At 41.5% G+C, this 27,058-nt stretch overlaps 2 long non-coding RNA genes across 3 annotated transcripts; one reads left to right on the forward strand and one right to left on the reverse strand.

Annotated features, from left to right (window-relative positions):
- The first annotated feature begins 11,865 nt into the window (after positions 1–11,865).
- On the forward strand, positions 11,866–26,516 carry LOC147582044 (uncharacterized). 2 transcript variants are annotated; one of them, XR_015250516.1, is made up of 4 exons: positions 11,866–14,091; positions 20,273–20,382; positions 21,054–21,206; positions 26,364–26,516. It is a non-coding gene; the product is annotated as an uncharacterized LOC147582044 (long non-coding RNA). The 2 variants fall into 2 exon arrangements; XR_015250517.1 differs by lacking the exon at positions 21,054–21,206.
- On the reverse strand, positions 20,101–26,909 carry LOC147582045 (uncharacterized). Its single transcript, XR_015250518.1, has 2 exons — positions 26,519–26,909; positions 20,101–20,324 (listed from the first exon to the last, which is right to left on the reverse strand). It is a non-coding gene; the product is annotated as an uncharacterized LOC147582045 (long non-coding RNA).
- Between the last annotated feature and the right edge of the window lie 149 nt (positions 26,910–27,058).

The following is a 27,058-nucleotide window of genomic DNA, read 5'->3' on the forward strand; positions in this document are numbered from 1 at the left end:
TACCACTCCCACTTTCTCTCTGTCCCATGCCCTGTCAACCAGGGACAGTAGAGCAGACTCCCTAGAGCCTTAATCTGCATGCAGACTTGTCACATCCTCACTTCAACAGATTTTGTGCAAGGAGGAAAGAGACAAATATATGAGTGTATAAGAAGCTTATAAGAAAGGTCTAGCTTAGGTTCTAGTAGAAGCTAGAAGTTAACTGACTTTTACTTTGTGTGATATGGACAAATGTCTGAAATTCTCTAGATCCCAAGCTCTTCATCGGTAATAGGAGGGTGTTGAGTAAAGACTGATTTCACCGCAAATAATAGGAATAACCATTGCTAATGTTTACTGATCATGTACTAAAAGCATGACCTGGTGCTAGGCATTTAGTACACCTTATTTATTTCATCTTCATAATAACCAGAGCTCGGTGAAGTTCACTGAAGCCATTCTTGACCATCCTAGCTAAAGCTCCCTGTATTCATTATCTGTTGCTGTGTCACAACTTACTTTAACTTGTAGTCACCTCAAACCACAACAAAAATTTAGTCTCACAGTTTTTGTGGGTAAGAATTCCAGAGCAGCTTGGCTGACTGAGTATGACTTGGTGACTTTTATGAGTTTTCTCTGTCTGTAGTCATTGCTTCCAACATAGCAGTAGGCACCAGATACTGGCACCTCTTTCAATAGGACTGTCCATGAGACTATTTGAATGTTCTATTTGAACATGGCAGCTGGCTTCCCCCAAGAGAGATCCAAGAGTGAGCAGTGTAGAAACTGCAGTGTCTTTTCTGACCTACTTTTGGGAGCCACATACCATCATTTCCAGAGCATGTTATTGGTTATCTTGGTCAGCTCTATTCACTGTGGTGAGGATACAAAGGCAGGAATACCAGGAGACAAGGATCATCAGTAGCCATATTTGAGGCTGGCTATCACCTTCTACCTTTCTTTCACATTACTGTGTTTTACCCTTTATTTATTTTTTTTAAAGGAAACGTATTCTCTCTTTTTTAAAATGTTTATTATTTATTTATTTATTTTGAGAGAGAGAGAGAGAGAGAGAGAGAGAGAGAGAATGGAGGAGGGACAGAGAGAGACACACACAGAATCCAAAGCAGGTTCCAGGCTCTGAGCTGTCAGTGCAGAGCCCGATGCAGGGCTCAAACCCATGAACCGTGATATCACAACCTGAGCCAAAGTTGGACCCTCAACTGACTGAGCCACCCAGGCGTCCCAATGCGTTTTACCTTTAATAGCACCTACCTGAAATTACCTTATTTGTTTGCTTGAGATTCATTTCCTCTCCACTAGAATGTAAGTCTCCTGAGAGCAGGGATTTCATCTTTTTTATTGCTGTATCTTTAGCACCTGGAACAATGTCAGGTGCAAAGTTGATGCTCAGTATTAAGCATGAGCTAGGTACTATTGTTCTGCCAGTTTCAGATTCAGAAACAGAGGTTCAGAGAAGTTAACTAATTTGCCTGAAGTCACATAGATAGTAGGTGTCGGAGTTAGGATACCAACTTACACACAGGGACTGATACCAACAATCTACACGGATATCATTCGATGATTCCAGTGGTGCCGTTATACAAATGGAGTTACATGTGGAAGCGAAGAGCAGGACAGCATGCAGGCAAAGCACTGTTGGAATTCACAGGTAACTGAGAAATACTAGGAGGAAGGTGTAAGTAAGTATCTATATAAATGGGTGTGTGTATGATTGAGTTGGTTGAGAGAGAGATTGAGAGACGGGAGACAGAGACTGTGTGGGGATGGTAGCTGGATCATTAAAGGGGAAATAATGTACTCTGAATACCTGTTGTGACATAGGCTTAGAGATAATACTTTGACCTTAGTCTTATTTGCCTCAAAATTCTTTAAAAAAATTGGCCTCCAAGGAACATCTTTATTAAATGATGAAGTAAATTTTCCTTTAAAAATCCCACAAGCAATTTAAGTCATTATTTGATTAGCAAGCATATTGCCAAATTACACATGAATTGCTAACTTAATTATGTTTGTGGGAATTATCCATTTTCTGGATTATTTGCCAGAAAAAGAAGAGTACTGTCTGTTGGCCACCCACTCTTCATTCTCCTTCCCAGTCTCCTGAGGGAGGGGCCCTGGTATTCATCAAACATACAATGGGATCCTCTTAGAACAAAGCCTCACCCACCCTCTCTCTTGGCCTGGGAGATGGAAATTTGGGGGAGGAGTGGAGGGAAATGATAATGAAAGGCCATCACTTATTCTCCCTCCTCTGAAGCATTCTGGGTGCTGAGTTAAGGGGCCAGGGATATTGTCTTGTCTGTGTGGAGGGGTCTTTGGTCTTTGAACGAGACCTGGGTGAGATCCAAGGGAAAGGCTATAGAAGTTGGCTGCTGAGATGGCTCTAATCTAGCCTCAAATCAAAGATGGTGGTGGTTCCTGAGTTTCTTCAAGGCTCACCTCTGATGTTCACCAGAGGAGGAAAGCAGAGAGAGATTCTGTGCAGGAGACCTACTCAAGAGAAATGAAAGAGTTTGCATTTAACTTGAAGGAATCCTCAGGAAACTGTGGTAGCTACGGTTAGTTGGGCCAAAACAAGACCTGGCTGGAAGATTAGAATAATTTCCCCCTCAGACTGGCGAGTTTGTCCTCACTAAAAGCATAAAGACAGAGACTGAATAGCCATGTCTCAGTGAAAATGGCATTTTCCCTGTGTTTACTACTTAGGCTTACTTCTTAGTTCACTCAAGGCAGATTCTAGGAGGTCCCCACCTTTCCTTTCCCATGACTCCCTTATGAAGGGGCCACAGCACAGTGATGAAAGCAAAGGCCTTAGAGTTTGCTTCATTTTATATCTTTGGCTCTGGCACTTACTATGTGACCAAAGGCAAGTTACTTAACTTCTCTGTGCCTCTGTTTTATCAAATGTAGAATAGGGATAAAAATTGTTCTTATTTCATAGAGTACTTATGAAGACGAAATTAGGATAATACATGTAAAGCTCTTAGAATAGTATGTTGCATTCAAGAATTCATTTAACAAAATATATGCAATACATGTTGCTATGTGCCAGGTATCTGAGAAGGATGGAGATCTGGTTCTGGCCCCAAAGAAACTCACATTCTAGTGGTGGGTGGTAGGCAGAATAATGGCCCCCCAAAGATGTTCATGTTCTAATCCCTGGAATAGGTGAATATATTAGGTTACATGGCAGGGGGAACTCAGGTTTCAGATAAAATGAAGGCTGCTAATAAACTGGCTTTCAAATAGCAAGATTATTCTGGATTATCCAGGTGGGCCTACTGCAATCACAAGGACCCTTAAAATATGGAAGAGGGAGGCAGAAGAATGAACATCAGAGTGATGCCACATAAGAGAGACTTGACCTGCTGTTGCTGACTTTGGAGATGGAAAGGGGACAAATGCCAAATAGTGCAGACAGCCGTTACAGGATGGAAAAGGCAAGGAAATAAGTTCTCCAAAAGGAACACAGCCCCACTGATACCTTGATTTTAGCTCAGTGAGACCCACTGCAGACTTCTGACCTCCAGAACTCTTAAGATAATAAATTTGTGTTGTTTAAACCACCAAGTTTGTGGTAATTTATTACCACAAGCTGAAACTAATACAGATAAAAACATAAGTCGACACATGAATACATACTTAATCTCAGAGAATGATAAATACCAGGAAGAAATGAAGCAGGTCAAAGGGAGACAGAATTGACGGACGTGGGGACTCTTTTAGGTGGCCAGAGAAGGCTTCTATGGGGACATGACATTTGAGGAGAGGCTTGAAATGAAGTGAGAGGACAAACAATGGATCTGCATTCCAAGCAGAGGGAACAGAGCTGACAAAGACCTTAAGGAGGGAAAGACTTTGAGTAATTGAAGAAGGGTCAGTGTAGCTGAGGCATGGGGACCAAGCGGGAAAGTGGTAGGAGATGAGATCAGACAAGGTAAAGGTCAGATCCTACAAGCCCTTGGAGTTTGGTTTTTATGGTAAGATGTCTGGCTTTTATTTCCAGTGTGATAGGAAACCACTGGAGAGGAACAAGTGGAGAAGATGGTATGGATGGATTTACATTTTACAAAGCTCACTTAGGCTGCTGGCTGCTGTGTGGGGAGTAAACTGGAAGGAATTAAAGAGTGGAGGTAACAAGCCAAATTAGGAGAATGCTATGGAAAAAGATGGACTAGACTTAGCTGGTGGTGATAGAGGTGGTGAGAAGTAGTTGGATTCCGGACATATCTTTGTGGTTAGAGCTGATCTTATTCAGGTTTGCATGTAGGGTTTGAGGGAAGGAAACAAATCAAGGATACCGCCTAGGTTTGGGCTGAAGCAGCTGGGTGAATGGACATGCCATTTAAGTAAGTGAGGAAGACAGGAGAAGAACAGGTTTTAAAGGTAAGAATCCAGAATGTTCACCTAATAAACGCTTAAAGATTATCATCAGTATCTGATGCTCCTGACATACTCTGTTGCTAGTTCCCATCTCCATATCTATGCTCATGATATTTCTTCCATCTGGGACTTCCTCCTCCCATTGTATTGTTGAGGGTTCAGTTTATATCCATCCTTCAAGGCTCATCTCCAATATCACCCCTTTCTTCTACTGGATGGGAGATCTCTCTTCTCCTGGACCCGAGGCTAGTGTTTATCTGTTTCCCAGTTTGCTTTTGGACCTCATTTATGTAAGTGCTTTATCTTCTCTCCAGGATGGCGGTCTTCTCGAAGACAGGGATGTGCATTCTTCTTGAATTCTCTGTTGCATAGTGACTTGCATTTAGGAAGTACCCAGTAAATAATTGCTGAATGAATAGAATACTACAGAGAAGACTGCACTGAATGGAGGAGTTGAATTAGGTATTCTCTAAGGCTAATTTCTGCTATAAGATTTCATGATTCATTTGATTGCAGGTTGATTGTCCCCACCATCCTGGAGGTTTCTAAGTTGCCTAGTTCTGCACTCGATTAGGGAATATATGGACAAGGCAACCTACTTTCAATCCCAGCCCAAGGAGCACTTTGAGTAGGAAGGAAATATTGGGTTTGTAGATGCATACAAATACGGTTTTCTGATGCCAAAAATAAATGGTTTCAGATTGTATGTGGTTTATATACTACCTGTCCTTTCTTTCTAATCCCTTCCATCTCTAATTAATGAGGACAACATCATAACAGATCAAAAACAGGAAATGATGGTAGGATGCCAGTATTGCCTTCAACTATTCCATTTCCACAACTGTGCAAAAATCTCACATGTACTACTTAATGCCCTAATTTTGGCAGCATTTATGTGTATCCATTTCCAATACCAAGGCTGATATATACTTGACCTTTGACCAACAAGGGTTTGAATTGCACAAGTTCACTTATATGTGGATTTTTTTCCCGATAAATACAGTATAGTACTGTATGTATTTTTGCTTACTTATGATTTTCTAAATAACATTTTCTTTTCTCTAGCTTACTTTATTGTAAGAATACAGTATATAATATATACAATATACAAAATATGTGTTAATTAACTGCTTATGTTATCAGTAGGACTTGTGGTCAACAGTAGGCTCTTAGTGGTTAATTTGGGAGGAGTCAAAAGCTATACATAGAGTCTCAACTTTACGGGGAACTGGCACCTCTAACTCCTCACATTGTTCAAGAGTCAACTGTATATTTAAAGACTGCTTAATGAAACATGCAGTTAAGAGAAGTTGTTCTTGGCAACAGTCTATATTTTTACTTTTATCCATTTATCAGTTAGCTTTGGTTACATGACAAATGGCCCCAGAAAATAGTGGCTTAAAATAGTAAGTATTAATTTAATTCTTAATTCTGTAGTTTGGCAATTTTGGCTGGGAAGCTCAGAAGGTCTTATGTGGGCTGGCTTGGCTGATCTTCACACTTGCATATCTGTGATCAACTGGATGGTCTGATGGCTCAGCAGAGGTGGCTGGCAAAAATGAATCACTCTCTAGAGGGTTTCTCCTCTTCCATAGGCCACCATGGGCTTCTTTATATGCAATGGCAGCAGGATTCCACAACTGAAAAAAATATATATGCAAAGACTCTTGAAGCCCAGGCTTTGAACTTTTCAACATTGCTCCTGCCACATCCTATTGCCCAAAGCAAGTCACAAGCCCAGTTCGGATTCAAGGGGTGAACAAATTGCCTCCCTCCATCAGGATTGCATTACATAGCCTGTAGATATGGGGAGGGGATGAAGAATTATGGCCATTTTTTGTAATCTGTCACAATTATATCCAGTGCTTTTAAATAACAGAAAATTCAACTCTACATTACTTAAGCAACAAAGACACATTTTATCTCACAAAATATGAAGCTTGGAGGAAAAGTGATTACAGGGTTATTTCAACAGCTTAGCAATGCCATCAGGGTCCTAGATTTTCTTTTATTCAAATTTCCACTCTGTCATTCCCAGCATCTTTGTTTCTGTCCACATTTCAACAAAAGGTCCATGACAGTTTTCTGTAAGTAGACATTGAAGGAAGGTCTAGAAGAGAAAAATGGAATGTCTCTGTCTTGTGTCTCCTTTTAGAAATGAGGCAAATCTATCCAGAAGTTCTTTGAAGCCTTCTCATTGGGTCCCATCATATCATATGACTGTAACTGAGGATAAATAGATTGAAAAGCTCTGCCTGTCAACTTCATACTGCCAGCTTTTGAGGTAGGAAGATGAGGATTAAAGGTGGTGAGCTATTCATAAATTTCCTTCAAGAAATATAACAGCTTAGAAATGGTGAATGTAGGGCAAGTAGTTCCATGCAGGAAGCAGATTTGGGTTTATCCTTCTGGATATTTCTACCGTTTGCAATGAATTCTTTAATATAACAGTAATGATAACAACAATAGATGGTAAACATCTGTGCAAACGTTAAATGAATTCACCCGGTTGGAGGTAATGTCTTTGGCTCAAGGGATTTCAAGTAAATTAGGACAAATTAAAATTCTTTTAAATTTTAAAAGATTCTTATTTTGACTACTTACATCTGCTCCTTGAGCCATGGAAGAAAGTATATTTCTTCAAATCTTCCAGGCCACTAATGAGGTCTGAGTTTCACAGTCTTAAACAGCCAAATAAAGAGTAAAAGGATGAAAACATAGCCACCAGCTAGGCGACTTTAAAGCTTTTGTTTACGGAGTGCATTTGTCCTTAATTTAATTAAGTCTCAAAACATCTATTAGTTCTCTGGTCTCTAAAATTTGACCTGGAGTGACATATAGGGCAAATGCAAGTATTGTTTTCCAGAAAGTCTCAAGTAAAAGGTGCCTGTCCTTTAACTATTCTCCATAAATAAAATGTCTGGTAAAAAGACCATCACCTTAGCAACTGTCAACTGAATCAGCTTTATGAAGGCAAAGTAAAACCGCAAGTAAACCTGCAGAGAGAGCCTGGGTAGTTTTTTTTTACCGTTCATGAAAGTGAAATTAAAAAAAAAAAAAAAAGTGACTTCTGACCAGGCTTTGAGAAAAATTAGACTAGGTCAATTTAAAGGAAACACAGTTTAATTTTAAGAAAAAAAAAAAAAAAAAGGATTTTTTTCCCTGAAAGGCAAAAATTGAAATTGACAACGGTCTACAGTTTCTTTCCATTTATGATTTGGTTGAATATCTATTTTTTCCCCTTGTTAAACTGCTTACACCTCAAAAACCCTTTCCTCTTTCTATAAGTGTCACTGTTAGAGTAGAAGCAGTCAGTGCATTTAGTGAATTCCAGACTGTGGGATTTTGGGGGTTCTTGGTAGTGTTTTGCGCCTTTGATAGGACTGTCGTTAGCATGCTCGTGGGTATGTGGGGTTGGGGATTGCCAACCCTTTTACCTACTACAGCTTAAGTGTCTAGGACAGGACTTTCAAAGGCAAACCGTAATGATTTTAGAAAAGTATAAACAGTGTGGGTAATTGGCCAATGATCAAATGTTGGTAACAAAGGTATAAATCTAACATATGATTGACTTAAGATAATATTTTTTTGAGTCTCATATTACAGGGGTGATATAGTTCAGATATCAGGGTATGATGGTTAGGAGAAAATGAGGTAGATTCCACCTTAGAATATTGGATATTGTCTAAGAACAAAAAACTACAGTAGGAAACATCAAATCATTTTTTGCACCCATCCACAAGATATGTATACATGGAAGAAAATCTGAAGGAACTGCCCCCAAACTGTGTCTAACTGTGATCATCTTTGAGTTGTTCTTATTTGGGGGCAATTCTCCATTGTGTTTAGTTTTGGTAGAGTGCCTTGTCTTAGTTGCCTGTAGAAGCTGAAAGGGGAGTGCTTTCTTGCTCACTGCATAGCAACCAGGGTTGTGGTCATATGAACTAGGCTTGGACACTGAAGGCTCCCAGGCTTCCAACTGGAACTTCAAAACTTGGGCGTGTGATACAGAACCTGGCAAGTGAGCGAGGCATCTAAGGTGCTAGGGTGTAAAATTTAAGGAGGCATTCATTTTCAGAGTCATGCAGGGGCCAATCGGCATTTGTATGACGCTGAGAGTATGTGCCTCCTTAAATTTTACGCCCTAGCCTCCTGACTTGCCTTCTCAAGTCCCAGCTATGGTATGACACTTGGACGGTCAGAAAGCAGATCATCATAGTGGGGGTGGAGGTGATGACAGTGGAAGAATGGTGGTGGCAGTGGTTATGGTGCTGTTGACGCCAATGGTGGCACCATGTAGATTGGGATGAGGTTGGCTCCAGATCTCCTGGGAAAGACTCCTGGTTCTCCTTCCTTTGGTTTTGTCAGCCCCTTTCAATCCCTCCAATGTGTTCCTTTTGTACTTAAGTGAATCAGAGTTGGTTTCTATTGCTTGCAACCAAGAATCCTGACAGATACAATGCAATTGTGAGCAATTTATTTTTTGTTCTTTTTTATCCTTTCCTTTGTTTTTTATTTTTCACATATTTATAACCAGATTCCTTTTTCATGAAAGGCCAAATATTTTCCTAAACTAGTTCTGTCACCAAGTAGACCAAAGTGTATAGGGTGGGCTCCAGACTCAGTTAATTCAGCAATTCAGTGATGTTAATGCCAAGGACCTAGATTCTTTCCATATCTCCACTGTTCCATGGTTAATGTTGGCTTTATCCTCAGGTTAGTGGCAGCCTGGCTATCGCAATTCCAAGAGCTATATGCAGAAATGACAATGCCTAGAGGAAGAAGGGAAATAATTACTTCCTCTGATGCTTTTTCAAGAATGAGAAACAATTTTCCAAGTATTTTCCAGTATTTTCCTTAGACAGTCAGACCCATTCCTAGAACTGGGGTTAGTTTCAGCTGAGGCACATGCTGGTCTAAGGAAGAGGAGAGTAACTGAATACAATTGGAATTCTCTTAGGAAAGATGAAAGGGCCCGTGGAGTTTGCAGAGTCCCCTGCAGGGCCCATAATGTCTTTTGTTTACCTTTTGAATGCTTTGTCCACTTTGGGGTGTGTGGCTATAGGCTACAGCTTGAGTGTTAATGTATACGTATTTTCTTAAGCAACTGTTAATCTTATCTTCTGCTACCAGTTTTTAAATGCTGACTAGAGCAGAGTGGAACTGTGCAGCCACTGTGGAGAGCAGTATGGCAGTTCCTCAAAACATCAAATAGAATTATCATATGATAAAGTAATTCCTCTTCTAGGTATTCAAAGGAATTGAATGCAGGATCTCCAAAAGATATATGCACACTTATGTTCATAGCAGCATTATTCACAATAACCAAGAGGGAGCAGCAACCCAAGTAGCCATCGACAGATGAATGGAGAAACAAAATGTGGTTCATACATACAGTTGCACATTAGTCAGCTTTAAAAAAGAAGGGCATTCTGGGGCACCTGGGTGGCTCAGTCAGTTAAACGTCTGACTCTTGATTTCAGCTCAGGTCATGATCTCACAGTTCATGAGACTGAGCCCTGGGTTGAGCTCTGTGCCAACAACACAGAGCCTGCTTGGGATCCTCTCTCCCTCCCTCTCTCTCTCCCTCTCTCTGTCCTTCCCCCTACTCTCAAAATAAGTAAACAAGCATTAAAAAAAAAAAAAAAAAGAAGGGTGTTCTGATACAAGCTAAAACGTGGATGAACCTTGAAGACACCTTGAAGTGAAATGAGCCAGTGACAAAGGGAAACATTCTGTATGATTCCACTCCTGTGTAGTACTTAGAGTAGTTGAATTTGTAGGGCCAGAGTAGAATGGCGGTTGCCAAGGGCTAGAGAGAAAGGAAAATGGGGAGTTATTGTTAAATGGGTCCAAGTTTCAGTCCGGCAAGATGAAAAGAGTTCTGTACAGCAATGTGAATGTGCTTAATGTCACTGAACTATACACTTCAAAATGGTTAAAATGGGAAATTTTATGCCATGTATATTTTACCACAATTTAAAAAAACCATAAATTAAAACAAAACATCCCATTGCGAGGGTTAATTTTATGCGTCAATTTGGCAAGGCTATGTATGGCTCCAGTTGTATGGTCAAACACCAGTCTCGGTGTCGCTATGAAGGCATTTTTAGATCTGATTAACATTTAAATCGGTAGCTTTTGGTTCTGTTTCTCTGGGGAAACCTGACTAATACAGCGATGTTTTTTGTTTTTCTGTTTTTGTTTTCATAAACATTATGTGGTATTTACAGAAATTTTATAATTAAACACCTTCCTTTCTTTATGATTAGAGAATGGGAGAAACCTGAAGACCCAAAGTTGGAAATCACAGCAGCCCTGGACCAAATGTCTGTGGGATGGATGGAAGTCGTGCAGGAGTAGATGAGGAAGTGTGTGGGTCGGGAAAACCCCACAGAGCTTTCCCCTTGGCCTGGAATTCCCTTTCCTTACATAGTCCCCTATTGTATTCTTTCTGAAACCACTCAAAACAATAGGCGGTATGACAAGCACTCAAAAAATGTTAGAGGCATTTGTTATTATTTTAGGGGAAGATACGTCTTCCCCCATTCATAGTATTTCCTTTTATGTGGAGGCAACTCTGCTAGGGGAATAATCTAGGCTGTACCCACTTCTCTCTGCTCCCAGATGGCTGTGTTTAGGACAAGAAACAGAGTGTATTAGTCTCTTAGGGCTGCAGTAACAAATGGGCACACAGAGTGCCTTAAAATTATAGAAATGTGTACGTTTACAGTTCTGGACGCCAGAAGTCCAAAATCAAGGTGTGGACAGGGTTGGTTCCTTTCTGAGGCTCTGAGGAAGTGTCTGTCCCATGCCTCTTTCCCTGCTTCTGGCCGTTGCCTGTAGTCTTTTGTGTTCCTTGGCTTGTCGATGCATCCCACTAGGCTCTGCCTTCATCTTCACATGGCCTTTTCCTATATTTCTTCTGTTGTCCTCTTCTAAGGACAACTGCCGTTTGATTTAGGTCCCAACTAAACCCAGGATGATCTCATCCCAAGATCCTTAACTTAGTTACATCTGCAAAGCTTTTTTTTTTTTTTTTTTTTTTTTTACAAATGAGGTCACAGTTACAGATTCTGGGTGGGACCACCATTCAACCTACTACATCAACCCTGTGTATTCTAGCCTCTTCATCCCTTTTTATTCTTGGGGTGAGCCTGCCTGCTAAAGATATGTCTTCTGCTCTGAGTCTCTCATGGACCACACGTTGTAGGTTTTACAAGGGTCTTGCCCTCTGTCAGGAAGTCTGCCTCTGCTGTGCAATCCTGTGACTGCATGGATAAATCTGTGTAATTCTGGGTTCAGAGTTGGAAACCTGCTTACCTGCAGCCATAAGCCATATATATGTATATATACATTTTTTGAGAGAAGGTGCAAGTAAGCAAGGGGCAGAGGGGGAGGGAGAAAGAAAGGGGGAGGGAGAATCCCAGGAGGGGCAGAGAGAGAGAAGGGGAGTAAGAGAGAGAGAGAGAAGCAGGGCCTGTGCTCACCCAAGGTGGGGCTCAAGCTCAGCTGATATGGGACTCGAATTCACGGACCATGAGATCATGACCTAAGCCAAAATCAGATGCTTCACAACTGAGCCACCCGGCCTCCCAAGCCTTATTCTTCAATATCAACCATATCAAGTAAAGGTGATAGTTTGGTTTCCCATCTGCCTAATCCCTCTATATTATTTTTCAATTAGTTCAGAATTTAGGAAGGGAAGAAATGTGCCCTTTTCCTGGCTCCCTTGAAAAGTCGATTACTATTACTTAAGGCTCAGCTCAAACACCACTCAGTTTCTAAACTCTTCCCTCACTCTCACAGGCAAACTCGGCCATCTTTTCTGGGCCTCCACGCTCTTTCGTATTATCTTGTTAGTACTTTTTTCCCATTGGAGTACAGTTGTTCACAGACTGTCTCCCATTCTGCACCTCCTGAACCCCATTCCATTGTGGTCCATGAACATGTGATCAGGATGAGCAAGGACTACGTTTTGCTATGTATGATAGCAAACACACGACATCCTTCCAAGAATACAACACAGAATGCATGGTCAGGCAACATGCATCCTGTTACCCTGCTGTACTCTTGACTTCACTGTCATCTTGGTTTTCTCTGCTGTTGGGCATTGTGCCTAAGAAAGAAGACCTCGCTTTCTTTTCTGAAAGTGGGATCCAAAGTATCTTGTACTTCTTGTCAAACCAACATGGGGGCTTTGCCTACTAAGAAAGGGTGCCATTTATACTGCTTTATGTATCTCAAAATTGAGGATTTTTCTTTTGCCTTTGAAAGGTTGGGAAATACAAAAAATGCATACAAATGTAAAACTCGTATATCATCTCACCATGCCAAGCCCCCCTCACCTTGTCTTTCCAGTTTATTCTCTCTCAACTCTGTAAGTGAGTGTATAATTATCTCACTAATAATACTATATAACTTGTGTGTGCTGATTTTTATTTAACATTACATCAATAAGCATTTTCTCTTGCCATGATATATCCTCCAAATTTACGATTCTCTTAGAAGGTTGTATAATATTCCTTCTTATAAATATAATTTGTCCAACTATTTTTCTTCTTTCGGGGGATTCAAGTTGTGTTTAACTTTTAGCTATTTAAAATAACTTTTAAAAGTCTATTTCAAAAATCGATTATAACTGACATTATTTGCAGCAAAGCGGAACAGTTGACATAAACTCAATATGGCAAACAATATACTGTGCTGTACTGGAACACTGTACTGGAGGAGGGTCAAATGACAAGATTGCCAACCTCAGCTACAACCCTCTTGTGATGCAAGCGGCTGCAGACGGTGCTGTCTGCACATGAGGTAAACCTCAGCCCCGCTTCCTTGGCTACAGCAGATTGAACTGAGAATTGACGCCTGACCCAAAGGCAACCATTCATGGAATATCCAAGTAGCCAATGAAATGGGCTGATGCAAGAGCTCCACCCCCGGTGGTCAGTTTCCTAGACGATGACCGGCCAGTGGAACAGAACCTCTTTCACGCAATTAGAATTTGGGACCTATTGGGTGTGGGAGAGGGGGAAGTAATGAAACGGTAGGGTGGAAATGGGCAGACACCCTGAGAACCGTCAGAAAGCCCTGTCCACATGGCGCTGGGAGCCATGACAAAACAGGAACAACGGCGTGGAGGAAAAGAAGTGCAGAGAGGGTTTGGCAGCGTGAGCAGAGAAAAGCAGAGGCAGAGCGCAGCTGAGTCACTATACTGGCAGAGCATTAGAGAGGGAGCAACAGATGCCTACTGCTGAAGCAATGTCAAGAAAAACAGGTGGCTGGAGGTATACTGTGTCCTGAACGACATTCCCAGCTCCGCCAGGCAGCTGTTAAAACTGCTTCCTGCTCTTCCCCACTTCCTCCGGTATCCTTGCAATGAACCACGTTAACCCGAGTCACCAGAGCACATCTCTCTTCCTGGCAACCTGAAAAAGCCTGATCAACGCCATGTAATATTCATATCTCTATTATGGCACGTATCAGGTGACGTTATGATGATTTGTTTTTATGATTCTCCCTGACTACACTCCTTAAGGTCAAGAACTGTGTTCAGTGCCTTCTTAAAACATCCTCAGCAACCGGATAGTATACCAGCACATAGGAGGTGCTGGCGAATCGTTGGATGAATGACTGGAGAAAAGTGTGAGTGTGCATGTGGCCAAAAGAGCCACGGGAAGTTCAGTTAGCATTCCTCTAAAGGAGGTAAGTTTTTGGTTTTTGATTTTGTCTGCCATTCATTTGGGGGTACAAAACCATTTAATGTCATGAATTTTATTTGACACGACGGCTAGGCAAAAATTCCGCTTTAACTTTGTTGTAAATGAGCCACATTAATTTTTTAAATGTATTTATTTACTGAGCATTCATTGAGTCCTGCCTCATATCAGACATTATACTAAGCTCTTAGTATACATTATACTGTGCTATATGAGGAGAAAGCATGCAATGAGACAGAGTCCCAGCCTTATGGAGCTTTTCAGTCTAGGAAGGAAATAATGTCATCCACACCAAGAAAAATAAAATAATGTAGCATGGCTGCAGTGGGGCAAAATACTAGGGAAACGTTGCTGAATGCCATTTTAGAGAAGACACTGGAAAGCTACATAGAAAAGGCTATCTATTGGGGCGCCTGGGTGGCGCAGTCGGTTGAGCGTCCGACTTCAGCCAGGCCACGATCTCGTGGTCTGTGAGTTCGAGCCCCGCGTCAGCCTCTGGGCTGAGGATCTGAGGATCTGAGCCTATTTCCGATTCTGTTTCTCCCTCTCTCTCTGCCCCTCCCCCGTTCATGCTCTGTCTCTCTCTGTCCCCAAAAAAATAAATAAATAAACGTTGAAAACAAAAAAAAAAGGCTAGCTATTAAGGATGTAGCCGTATCTTTTAAAACAGTGGTTAATAATACTCTCTATATTGTCAGTTTAGTAAGACATGATCATTAAACCAAACTTTTCTTTTCTCTTCTTTTCTTCCTTTCTTTTCTTTTCTCTTTTAATTCCTTTCCTTTCCTTTTTTCTTAAGTTTATTTATTTTGAGAGAGAGAAAGCACAAGCAGAAAAAAAGGCACAGAGAGAGTGAGAGAATCCCAAGCAGGATGCACACCATTAGCACAGAGCCTGACACGGGGCTCCATCCCATGAATCATGAGACCATCACCTGAGCAGAAATCAAGAGTCAGACACTTAACTGACTGAGCCACCCAGGCACCCCAAACCTAACTTTTCAACATTACTTAGAGTATAATAGGTTGTGAGCTCCCAAATTTACTTTTTTTCTGGTAATAGTTATCCCCAGTGTCAGAGCAAGGTGTTATTATTACTATTTCAATTGAGATGAGAAATCAATATTTTCTTCAAAAGGAAACTTTGCAAAATAGGACTCTGATATAAGAGTTACATTACTGGCTGATTTTTTTTTTTTTAATGTTGATTTTTGAGAGAGCGCAAGCAGGGGAGGGGCAGAGAGAAGAGGACAGAGGATCAGAAGCAGCTCTGAGCGCTAAAGTCAATGAGCCGGATGTGGGGCTTGAGTTCTCCAACCAGGAGATCACAACCTGGGTTGAAGTCCCTCACACAACCTACCGACTAAGCCACCCAGGCACGCCAATGGCTGATGTTTATTAATAAGCCGAATGTGTCCAATTTGGCAATATGGGGTTATAATATCACTGTGCTTCCTTGCTGATAACATGTCAGCAGTTTGGTTGAAACTTCAAATTGTGACTCCAATAGCAAAACAACATGTATTTTACTGTATTCAAACTTTGAAGCTTAGTTACTCAGATATTGGAGTTAAAAAAAATGATATTGTTGAATTTATCATCATATATTACATTTATATTTGAGAAGCATCTTCCTGGAGAACACTCAGATTAGCAAAGGAGCCTCTTCATGGTTTCTGAAATTAAACTTTGAAATAGAATTTCCTGTTACTCAAACTTTCGGTCTACTTTCAACTCTGGCACAAATCTAACTGAAGAGTATCCTGGGTGTTCCAGGCATGCTGTCTAAAAAACGGTTACTATTTGCAACCACTCCCTTATGTGAATCAGGATTTTCTCAATACTGTGCAAATAAAATAAAATACAGAAGCAAACTGAGTATTAAGACTGATATAAGCCTGTAATTGACATCCCTTATCCCTGATTTAAAGTTTTCACGTTATATTTGCACAACAGAGTCAACTGTGTTGTTTTTACCTGCTGGGCATCCCTCCTTCCTTCTGGTAGCAGCACCTCTGCTTCCCTCTGAGGCACCACCTGCCTCCACACTCGGTCCGTGGGGACCCTGGGCTTACGCAGGACCCCCCAGGGCCGCTCAGTAGGCACCATTGCCAGACCACAGTGACAGGTGAAGGGATAGGCATGTGAGCCAGGCCAGGCCACTGAGGCTTCATTCTGAGACTGTGTTGGGCTCTCATAGGAAGGAGATTGCAACTGATAAAGACGGCTGTAAGCTCAGAGCTGCTGGGGCCCATCACAGGGAGGAAGCCCTTCTTGAGAATTGAGCAGCCAGTAGAGAGGGTGCTGAACTGCATGACAATGGGCAAAAAGCTTTGATCTATTCCTTTAGCCTCTCCTGAATCCCAGAACCACTTCGACTCAGGTCATGATCTTGAGTTTGAGCCTCGTGTCAGGCTCTGCGCTGACGGCTCAGACCCTGGAGCCTGCTTCGGATTCTGTCTCTCTCTCTCTCTCTCTCTGACCCTCCCCTGCTTGCGGTCTGTTACTGTCTCTCTCAAAAATAAACATTAAAAATTTTTTTCTTAAAAGTAAATAAATCTTTCTCATGCCCTACTTTTTGTTTCTTCCCTGAGTTAGTTGAGATCGGATGTTCTGTCACTTGCACTCGGAAAAAAATCTTCACTAATGTGCAGGCAATGATCATTTTTCCCATTGGTTAATTTAAGAAGAAGCAAAATGTAATAAAGCTGAGATTATAAAAGTAAGTTTGTACCAATAAATCATCACTTCTCTTGGTTATATACATTCAGTTTCATGCAGGGATCACTTGACAAAAGTTCTGTTGAACTATAAAAATTTAAAAACAAATGTAAAATGCAAAAATATAACATGTGTACAACCCCCTGGCCTAGAAAACTAAGGTCAAGTCCATGCATAGTAAGTCATTCCAGACCATTTGCCCCCCAGCCTGACCTACCTTTCCAGCCTCAGGCCTTATACCCCCTCCTTGCTGGAATTCTAGCACTCTCTCTAGCTGCCTTTGCCCCTCAGCTCTTCAAAGTCTTGCTTAGCTTGTGTCTGCTCAGCATACCATGCTTTTCTATTGTTGGTTCTTTTACTCCTTCGTTATGGTTCAGTTAAATAGCACCTTTGCAAAGTCTTCCAGAATCTCCCCATGTAAAACGAATTGCTCTTCCTTCTGGTTGGCCGCCATCACAGTCTGACCTATGTTGTTGCGGGGCGTACATAAATGCCTTTGTTCTAATCCAGAGTCTCATGAGCAGGGTCTACTTCTTATTCATATGTGTATCCTTCTTGTTTCAACTCTGGCACCTACTCGATGCTCAATGCATATTTGTCAAATGAAATGTCAATGCTGGGGCTTGGAGTAGCTCATACTCTTATTGCTCTCCTGGGTGCTACAGACCCTTCTCATCTAGGGTTCCGAGGGACCTGTATACACATAGTAGCAGTACCATCAACATTCAAAGTCACCAAATACCATAAATGACCTGTGTGCCACCCATTCAAAGAGTCCCAGTCCAAGGATGACTTTTATTAGCTCTATTTATTGGTCCAAACATAAACTGCTTGGTTTTAATGGGGCCTTGAGCCAAATATAGTACTGCACAGATCAAAGAACCTCCAAGGCTATTCATTGCTGTGGATGCCACCATTCTCCATCAATTTGTATTTTGGCTTAGTGGTCTAGTAGTTTTCCCTGACTTGTCTCTATTTATCACAGGAATGGGAGATGCTTATCCAAGGAATTTACAAGTATTTCACAACACATTCAACTGTCAGGAGGCTTGCTTCATATCCAGCCATGCTGGGTGTGTCACCATCTTGGGGCATCACTCATGCCTCGTGTCACCTTCATTGGACTGCTTAACTGACTTGTGTGTTTTAGGCCGTCTGAGCTGACAGTGACTTCCCGTGCTGCTTTCGTGAATATTAACCACTCTCAACTTAAGTTGGACTTGTTGGGCAGCATGAAATGTCCTGAAACTGTCCTTCTCCTTTTCTGGATGGACTTTCTTGGGGATCAAGCACCCTGCCCCACTACCTGTTGAGGGAAGACTATGACAATGGACACTTTACCCTGTATCACAGTCAAGCCATCCTCATGCTTGGAAGGGAATGCTTGTCTAGCAGAATTCATTTGTCTAACTGGTGGGTAATTGGTTTTGATAGCCCAGTTCCTACTGAATGATTAAGAATGTTTTCTTTGTGAAAACAGCCTTGCCAGAGGAGTGACAATAGACATGCTAGGGTTGTTGGGATGCCCCAGGGCCAGTCCAGACTCATCAACACCAAACTCCTACCTTTGGGGCTGAATTCTGCTGGATTGTCAGTGGGAGTAGGGAGGAGGCAAGGGAGGTGACAAGGTTCTATTCCCTTGGGCATTCCTACTTTGTTGGACAATGCAAGCAACTTGCAGGCTGGAGAACACTATTTGGGACATGTGCTAACATAACCACCCTGATTTTCCAGTAGTCAACACATCTGAAATCATTTTATTTTCAAATTGATCTTTTTTTGTTGATTTGGCCATCTGTTGGTAACCCTCTCTGGGTTTACCCAGTTACCCCCTTCCTGGCAGTTGTGACCAGGGAAACATTACAGGAATCGTAAAATCAAAGAGGGAGAGGGATGCTTAGAGTACATGTGTTGCTTTTTGGGATTAAAACCTAAAACATTCAGAAAAAAAAATTTCCCTCCCATTCTCTTTAGATCTTTTGTTGTTGTTTTACTGAAAATGTACAATTACACCTGTTTTAGAATGTGGAATGAAATAACTAAGAAAATATGATCATAAATGGCTACTCTGTGATCTTGGGAATCCATTCAGGGCATTCTATTGTTAAGAAAAGGGCAGGAGTTGGGGGTGCCTGGCTGGCTCGGTCCATAGAGCATGCAACTCTTGATCTTGGGGTTGTGTATTCAAGCCCCACATTGGGTATAGAGGTTATGAAGAAAGAAAGAAAGAAAGAAAGAAAGAAAGAAAGAAAGAAAGAAAGAAAGAAAGAAAGAAAAAGGCAGGAGTGTTGGAGTCTGCTGCGCATGGATTCGAATCCTATCACTGCCAGGCTGAGAGACAGAATATGTATCCAAGTACACAGTTCCTAAGAGTGTTGTTTTTTGTACTCAAAGAACATTTTAAAATGTGAAACTAAATAAAGAATATTATTCTCGAGCCCTTGCTACGTATATACACTATGCAGGAGTAAACTGCTTACTATCCCCAGAGATTCTACCATCTTTGTAAGAGAAGGCAGTGGTCCGCAGCTCCCTCCTTTGCTTGAGGACTTCCCCTTGTTGCATTTCGATCTTGAGATTGGTGGATGTCTTCCCGTATCCTCAAAGGACTTATGGTTTAGTGGACACTGAGAGTAGCATCCACTTGTTCCTGCAGAGATTTGAAACAAGGGGCTTATTGGCCCTCTCACTCAAAAGGCCCTAGACAGAGAGAAGGAGAAGGAGGAAGTCAAGAGATTTGGGAGTTGGAAGGAGATGAGTACTCTCTGTATCTGCCTGGCAGAGGAAAAGCTCCTAAGTGCAGAAAACATAATGACTGCCTTTGTTTGCTGGAAGGTTGCTGGTGTCTCTGGTTTTCAAGTTTTTGCCTGCTTCTATGAAGCAGGCAGAAAGCAAAAGATGTTGGATTCCCTTGAGTCCAGCAATTTGTAATGCCATGATATTAAAAAATTATTTTCATTTGTTGGAATGCAAATTCAAGAGGGAAATGTGGGATTGTTGCGTAAACGCGTGGTATTTTTAAGCCTGGTAAATCAAAAGCGTTATAACCTTGTAAGAAAGCGACAAAGTGTGAAACATTTTCATGCTATTAGCCTCATAGAGTCATCTTAATCATGTAATGCGCACTCAAAATATCGCAGGCGTTTCTCCTCCCGCCCCTTTTCCATTTCGAGTCGGGGAGGGCAAAAGAAAAGTCTTTTCCTCCCCTTATGCTTCAAAAAATGTTAGTAGCTACCTTTGTGTAATTGATTTTCATACGGAGGTAAAGGCACGGATTCCGCTTTGGCTTGAATGCCAGCTCCACCTTTTATTAGAAGCCTCTTAACCTTGCAGTGATGTGGTTTCGTATAAAATGGCGTTTTTGTGAAGATTCAGTGAGGGCACGTGTGAAGTGTTGGCAATGGAAGCCTTCTGTGACTGTAATCCATTCTTCTTCTATTCCATCAGTTTATCCTCACAAACATTTTATGAGGAAGATAAAGCAGGCGTCGTTAATGTCCTGGTGGGGAAGAGAAAGCTCAAAATGACACAGTACCTTTCCTGGGAGCACATATTTCGTAAGTTACAGAAGTGGGATTCAAATTCAAGTGTTCTGGCTTTCCACCACATCTCCCCGAATCTCAGGAAATTCCACATTTTTTATATTCTCCTTAATGCTCAGGGAGTGAATTGAGTTCACCTATTGGCAGAATAGGGCTTCTTCACAAATATGTAATTATTGGTTGAATAGAACTAAGAAGCAGGTTTTTACCTAAAGTAGTATTTGGTCAACATTCCCTGATACGATATCACAGACATTCAAGCATTTTACAAGAATATTTTTCCCTTTTAGAGGCACCTGCTTGGCTTAGTCTGAAGAGTGTGCCGCTCTGGATCTTGGGGTTGTGAGTTCGAGCCCCATGTTGGGTGTAGAGATTACTCAAAAATACAAAAATTGGGGCACCTGGGTGGCTCAGTCGGTTAAGCATCCGACTTCGCTCAGGTCATGATCTTGCGGTGCATGAGTTCGAGCCCCGCATCGGGCTCTGTGCTGACAGCTCAGAGCCTAGAGCCTGTTTCAGATTCTGTGTCTCCCTCTCTCTCTCTGCCCCTCCCCCGTTCATGTTCTGTCTCTCTCTGTCTCAAAAATAAATAAATGTTAAAAAAATTTTTTTTAAAAAAATACAAAAATTAAAAAAAATATATTTTCCCTTTTAGAGTAACCAAGTGTTTTATTATTATCTTTTAGGTTAGATTAAATAAAGACCACTGGTGCTTGAAACACTATTATGCCAAATCCACCAACTAAGTGTGAACAGGTTCACATGCCCGATGATAGAACACAAAAGCCACATTACAAATGATGCAGTCATTGAAAATGAAGCATTTGCACAATCTGAAAGTATGATTAATCTTGTAGCAGATTGATTTCCATATCTCTTGTCCATAACGTAGTTATTCTCACTTTACATCAAAAAACTGAAGCCTGAATCGCCCTCCTGGGGCCTGAAGAAGAGCATCTACGACAGGAAACTAAACCTTGGAAGACATCTCTTCATTTTGTTGAAACCTTGGAAGCCCTCGAAGGGGGTGGGGAGGTGGGGGGAGTGATGGTGAATCCGGAGGGAGAAGGAGGTAGTCAAAACCGGCTGCAGCCTGGAAGGACAAAGCTGAGGGACAGGAGCTGCGGGGACAGAGTGCTTGTCAGGAATAGATAAGGTTGCCGTGAGGAAAGTTTGTACTATTTCTTTTAAGTTTTAAGGAAACATTTCCAAGTTGATTTCACAGAATTTTATCACTGGGAGAAAATTTAGAACTTATGAGCCATTTTTTTTTTCACTTTTTTTTTTTTTTTTTTTTTTGGTGGATTGAGACCCAGAAGGATCAGTAGTTTCCCCAATGTCATAGTGCAAGTAAAACATGGCCAAGTCAAGACTAGGTCTTTTGACTCCCTTTTTGATTGAATCCTGAACTTGGTACATTGTTGATACTCCACAAATACTGGAAAGAAGGAAGGAGGGAAGAAGGGAAAGAAAAGGAGGGAAGGAAGGAAGCAAGGAAGGAAGGAAGGAATGGCTTTTTCATTTGTGGACCTCAGTTTTGTACCCCAAATTAAGAAAAAGGCAAAAGACATTGTGGTGGGCTTTGTAGTCGGGCACAGAAATTTAGAAAGCCAAGTTTCTAGTTACGGTACAGATTGAGAAATATCAGAGAAATGACCGCACTTCTTTTTTAATTTTTCCATTTACCAAGGGATAATCATTCATCATCGATGTGTTTGATCAGAAGGTCAGGTTCTGAAGCCAGCCACAAGATGAAGGCCACAGATAATCAAAACTGCCCTTGAAACTCTCTTAGGGAGGAGCCGTGCCAGAAACTGGTATACTGTTTCTCAGCTAACACCTCCCCCCATCCCTGTCTCTCTCTCTCTCTCTCTCTCTCTCTCTCTCATATAATCAAACTTACAAAAGTTAAATGCATGTAAAATTTGCCTTCACTGTTCTACCTAGTCTACAGGGAAGACTGAACTAAGCACTAATAAAATATTCTAGAATCAAGATCTATATTAAGGGTATTTATTTAATTTGGTGGAACATCTTAGTTAAAGAAGAGATGACTAGCGTCTAGAATCAGATAATTTTTTTTTTTTTTTTTTTTTTTTGCTGTGGAGGCTTCAAAAGAGGGAATTTTTGTATGAATGTCCCTGAGAAAAGGAAAATGAATTTTATGACTACTGAATTTAGGGAAATTTAAATGCAAAAGGAAATCAATCTCTGCTGCCCTTGCCCTCCTCTCCCCCTCCCTTAAACAACAAAAACAAAATTCCTGGTTTTCTCCAACTTCCTCTTCAAGACTTGATTCAGGCATCAAAGCCTTCTATGGCGACCAGTTTCCTCAACAAACTGCTTGGTGCTCTTTCTGCCTCCCTCTTCCTCTTCCTTTCCCTTCCTCCTACCCACTTCTCCTCCTAAATCTCCATCCCACTCTTGTTTGTGTAGCAGCTCACAGTGGACACAAACCATCGTCTTAGGGAGGCCTTGGTAAAAATTTATTAAAAATTAATCAACTCCCGTAGACACTACAGAGGACTTTGGACAGAGATCTAGCTGATTTCCTGGAGCAGTACCTGGGGAATAATTTTTTTGGCTCCAAAAGGATGATATTTTAAGTTGTTATATATTTGCTGATCTTGGGGAGATTGTTGGAACCATCCAGTGTGCACAGGAAGCTTGGGCTCTTGGCCCAGTCGGCTCAGAGTCTAAATATTTGGAGGATGAATACTTGGAAGTGCATTTAAACATTTAAAGCATTTTATTTGTTTTTCCAGTAAGTTTCATTGTTAGTGTGATATAATTCTGCAGTAAGACTCTATCTGCTGAAGGCATAGGCCTCCTGGACAAGTCCAGGCCCAGGCTCCACCTTGAGTCTTGACTCAAAGCCAGAGGTGTATGTCTACTGGCCAACGTCCATGCCCCTGAAGTGGGTTATTATTACAGTCATTCACCATCAATGCCCATGTTCTAAAGCCATGTTAAGGGTCTGACCCAACTCTGCACTGAAACCAAGAATGGAACTTACACACACACACACACACACACACACACACGCACACACACACATCATTTTCCAAACCAAATGCTGTAGTGGTTCCTTACTTTTGTCAGTACTGGATCTTTACTACTATTGCCAACTTTCAGCTCTACCCTGATGATCATCTGTGGTCAGTTTTCCTCTCCAGCCTACCAGGCAACATACCTCTGGGCTGGTAAATGCTTAGAGAATACAAATTAATATGAACGCATTAGATTATGTAAAACGTAATTAGGGAAGCAAATTTGCTGTAAAAGCAGCCTATGTGTTTATAGAACTCTGAAGCAATTGTAAGCAATTGGAGGATTGTCCATGTTTTTTAGACCCACAGATATACTCTAGAACCTAAATTACATGAATCGTTTGCCCATCCCAATCAAATTATCTAGATAATTGCTAAATACCTACTTTGCTGTGCTATAGAGTCACAAGCTCTTGTTGTCTCAATGGGATGGGAGCGAGCATCAAGTTCATTTCTGAAATTTGAAGTAGAAACAGGTGGGGTGGGGTGAGTGTGGGTGTGCACCTGGTCTGTTCATTGCCACGGCAAGGTGTCTTAGACAACACGGTAATAACCGTCTTGATAGAATTGGGGATGTGATAGCAACAGTAAAAATTATATTAAACTGGGCCTAATGCCAGACTGTCAGCCTCAGATAAACAAAGTACAAGAGAAACATTTCAAAAGGGACTTTTGTGAATCAAGGAAGCAAAACAGGCCAGAGAGGTACTCGCTTGAAGGGACAATGCTTTCACCTCTTTGCAAAAGCTTTGCCCGACCTAATTAAAATGCCCAATCTAATTAAAAATCTAACCGTAATCCCTCTGGAAGCCTCTTGCTCCACCCCTTTCCATTGTCAAGATGCTCAGTAGGGCATCCCACAGCTGAAAACTTATTGAACCGGAGTCTATTTGAGCACACACATATAATTCCTAGCCGACTGAGTTGGAGCAAGGACGCTGGTGATTCGTCCAGTGGATGGTGGTGTCTCACTCAGCAATGATGTATGACGTGGATTCGTACAGAGTGGCCATCTGCCATCGGGGAGGGCGGTAGACAGAATCTGTTCCACTGTGGCAGATGATTCCCCAGTGCTGGCCAGCTGGCTTCAAGTGGACAAAGTTGGACAGGCCAAGTGATGCCCCAGCAACCCTCTGGGGAAATAAGTCAAGGGCTTCTTCCTTATGTGCCTAAATTTATTTCCGTCTTCTTCACTCAAACACGTACCCCACGGAGCTGAGATGAAACAATATAATTTGGAATGTGGGGAAGAGAGAGGAGGCATGTGCCCATCATAAGGGCTAGCATTTGCTGGTCTTAATAGGAGAGGTAACACTGAGTTTCCTGGTAGCCTGGGCAAAGAGGAGACCTGATAAATCATAGTTCATGTTATCTGAGAAAAGAAGCAAAATCATTTCTTGGAAGAAATAAAGCTTCTGAACACAGTTGTCAAATCTATTTTTGACATTTGACTTGATAGAGCGGAGAAGATAAATTTTTCAGAGTATATGTAACAAAATGTCAAACTACTTGAATGCTCAGCCTTCTGGCAGGGAAAGGACCAGAACACAATGAATAATGAGAAGTAGGCAGCATTCAGCAGTTCTGAGATTGGTTGATTTAACTTTGCCCTCTAACACTTGCCTCTCAAATTCTATGTCAAAGAAGTATCTGCACCGCCATGTTCATTGCAGCCAAATTTTTTAAAGTGTTTTTTTTTCAGATACAAATTTAACACTGCAATTAAAACCAAGTCTTGAATGTCTTCATATTCAAAACACAGGGCACTTACTTTTCTCTGCATTGTTAGGCAAAAACATAAAAAATATAAATATTTGTTTCTACTCAGGAAGGAAGACAATCAATAGAAATATTTTCTTTTTTAATAGAAATATTTTCTAGGGCGCCTGGGTGGCTCAGTTGGTTAAGCATCTGACTTCAGGTCAGGTCATGATCTCATAGTTCGTGAGTTCAAGTCTCACACTGGGTGAGCTCCAGCCCTACTCAGGGTCAACACAAGCCCCGCTTCTCTCTCTCTCTCTCTCTCTCTCTGTCTCTCTGTCTCTCTGCCTTCTACTCACTTCTGCCCTCTCTCTCCCTCTTTCCAAAAAAAAAAAAGAAATATTTTCTAATTTATTCTTCATTGCATACCCACATATATACTTACTTGCACAAATTCACATTCACCAAAAAGAACCCCCCGCAATAAAAACAAAAATAACAAAATAATCCTTCAAATCATATCTACACTTTGCATTTCAGCAAACAAACAAAGATCCTGGGAGTAAGTGCAAAATGCAAAGCTCATTGAAAGAAAAATGGTGAACAACATTATTAATATACTAAGTATTAATAGATGGTGTTCTCTGCTTCTCTAGAACTTTGGAACCATATTTGTGGCCACATTATTTACAATTACAAAGACATGGAAATAATCTGAGTGTCCATCAATGGATGAATTGGATGAGAAAATATGGAGTATATATGCAATGGAATATTATTCAGCCATGAGAAAGAAGGAAATCCTGCCATTTGCAACGGCAAATGGACCTGGAGGGCATGATGCTAAGTGACATAAGTCAGACAGAGAAAGACAAATACTGTCTGATGTCCCTTATATGTTGAATCACAAAGGAAGGAAGGGAGGGAAGGAGGAAGGCAGAAAGGGAGGGAGGGAGGGAGAAAAAAGAGAAAGAAAAAACAGAAATTCATAGAAAAAGAGACCAGACTTGTGGTTACTAGAAGCCAGGGATGCTGGGTAGGGAAATTGGAGGAAGGTAGTCAAAAGGTACAAACTTCCAGTTATAAGATAAATAAGTCCTAGGGATGTGATGTACTAAATAATGACTAGAGTTAACATTGCTCTATAGTATGTAGGAAAGTTGTTAATAAAGTCCTAATAGTTGTCATCTCAAGGAAAAAAAAAAACCAAACATTTTTTTTTCTTTTTTTCTTTTCTATCTGTAGGAGACGATCAACATGAACTAAACTTATTGTGGCTATCATTTCATGTCAATCAAATCATTACGCCATACACCTTGACCTTATACAGTGCTGTATGTCTATTCTATACCAATAACACTGAAAAAAAAACCCAACCTAATAAAATATTGATTTTTTACCTTTTTCTCTTTGTGTATCTGTATTTTCTACAATTTTCCCACAGTGAAGGCAGAGGGCATTGTCATGCAAACGTGCTGGTTCTGAGTATCTTGGACCTGAGATCCTTTCCTCGCCCTTTCTCCCCTGGCTTGGATTCAGGGCGCCTGACGCTCCAGGCTCACGTTCTCAGGCCCCTTGTCAGCCGGCTCCTAACCGGGTTTGGCCCACAGGAGGGTCTGGTGGGCGCGTGGAGAGCAGGAGGAAGGGGAAGTCGGGGTGTTTCTCCCTCTCCCGCTGTACTGAGGTGGCGTCTCTGGCAGCTGCTGCCTCTCTCCCTTGGCTCCAGCTCCCGGCCGGCCGGAAGCCTGTCATAGTCCCAGCTTCCTCTGGGCAATCCCGGGCCCTGGGCTTGGGTGGCACCACCTCCTCCCTTTGTCTCTCCAGCCCAGGAGCGGCGGCAAGTTCCTGCTGTGGCTGGTCTCTGGATTGCCTCACAATCCCTTGTTTGGCTTCTCCATTTCTTTCATCTCCTCGCATTAAATTTCCTCTGTTTTAAATAT

Source organism: Puma concolor, chromosome B1 (genome assembly GCF_028749965.1).
Source record: "Puma concolor isolate L17-30 chromosome B1, mPumCon1.1.hap2, whole genome shotgun sequence".
In the NCBI taxonomy this organism is placed as follows: Eukaryota; Metazoa; Chordata; class Mammalia; order Carnivora; family Felidae; genus Puma; species Puma concolor.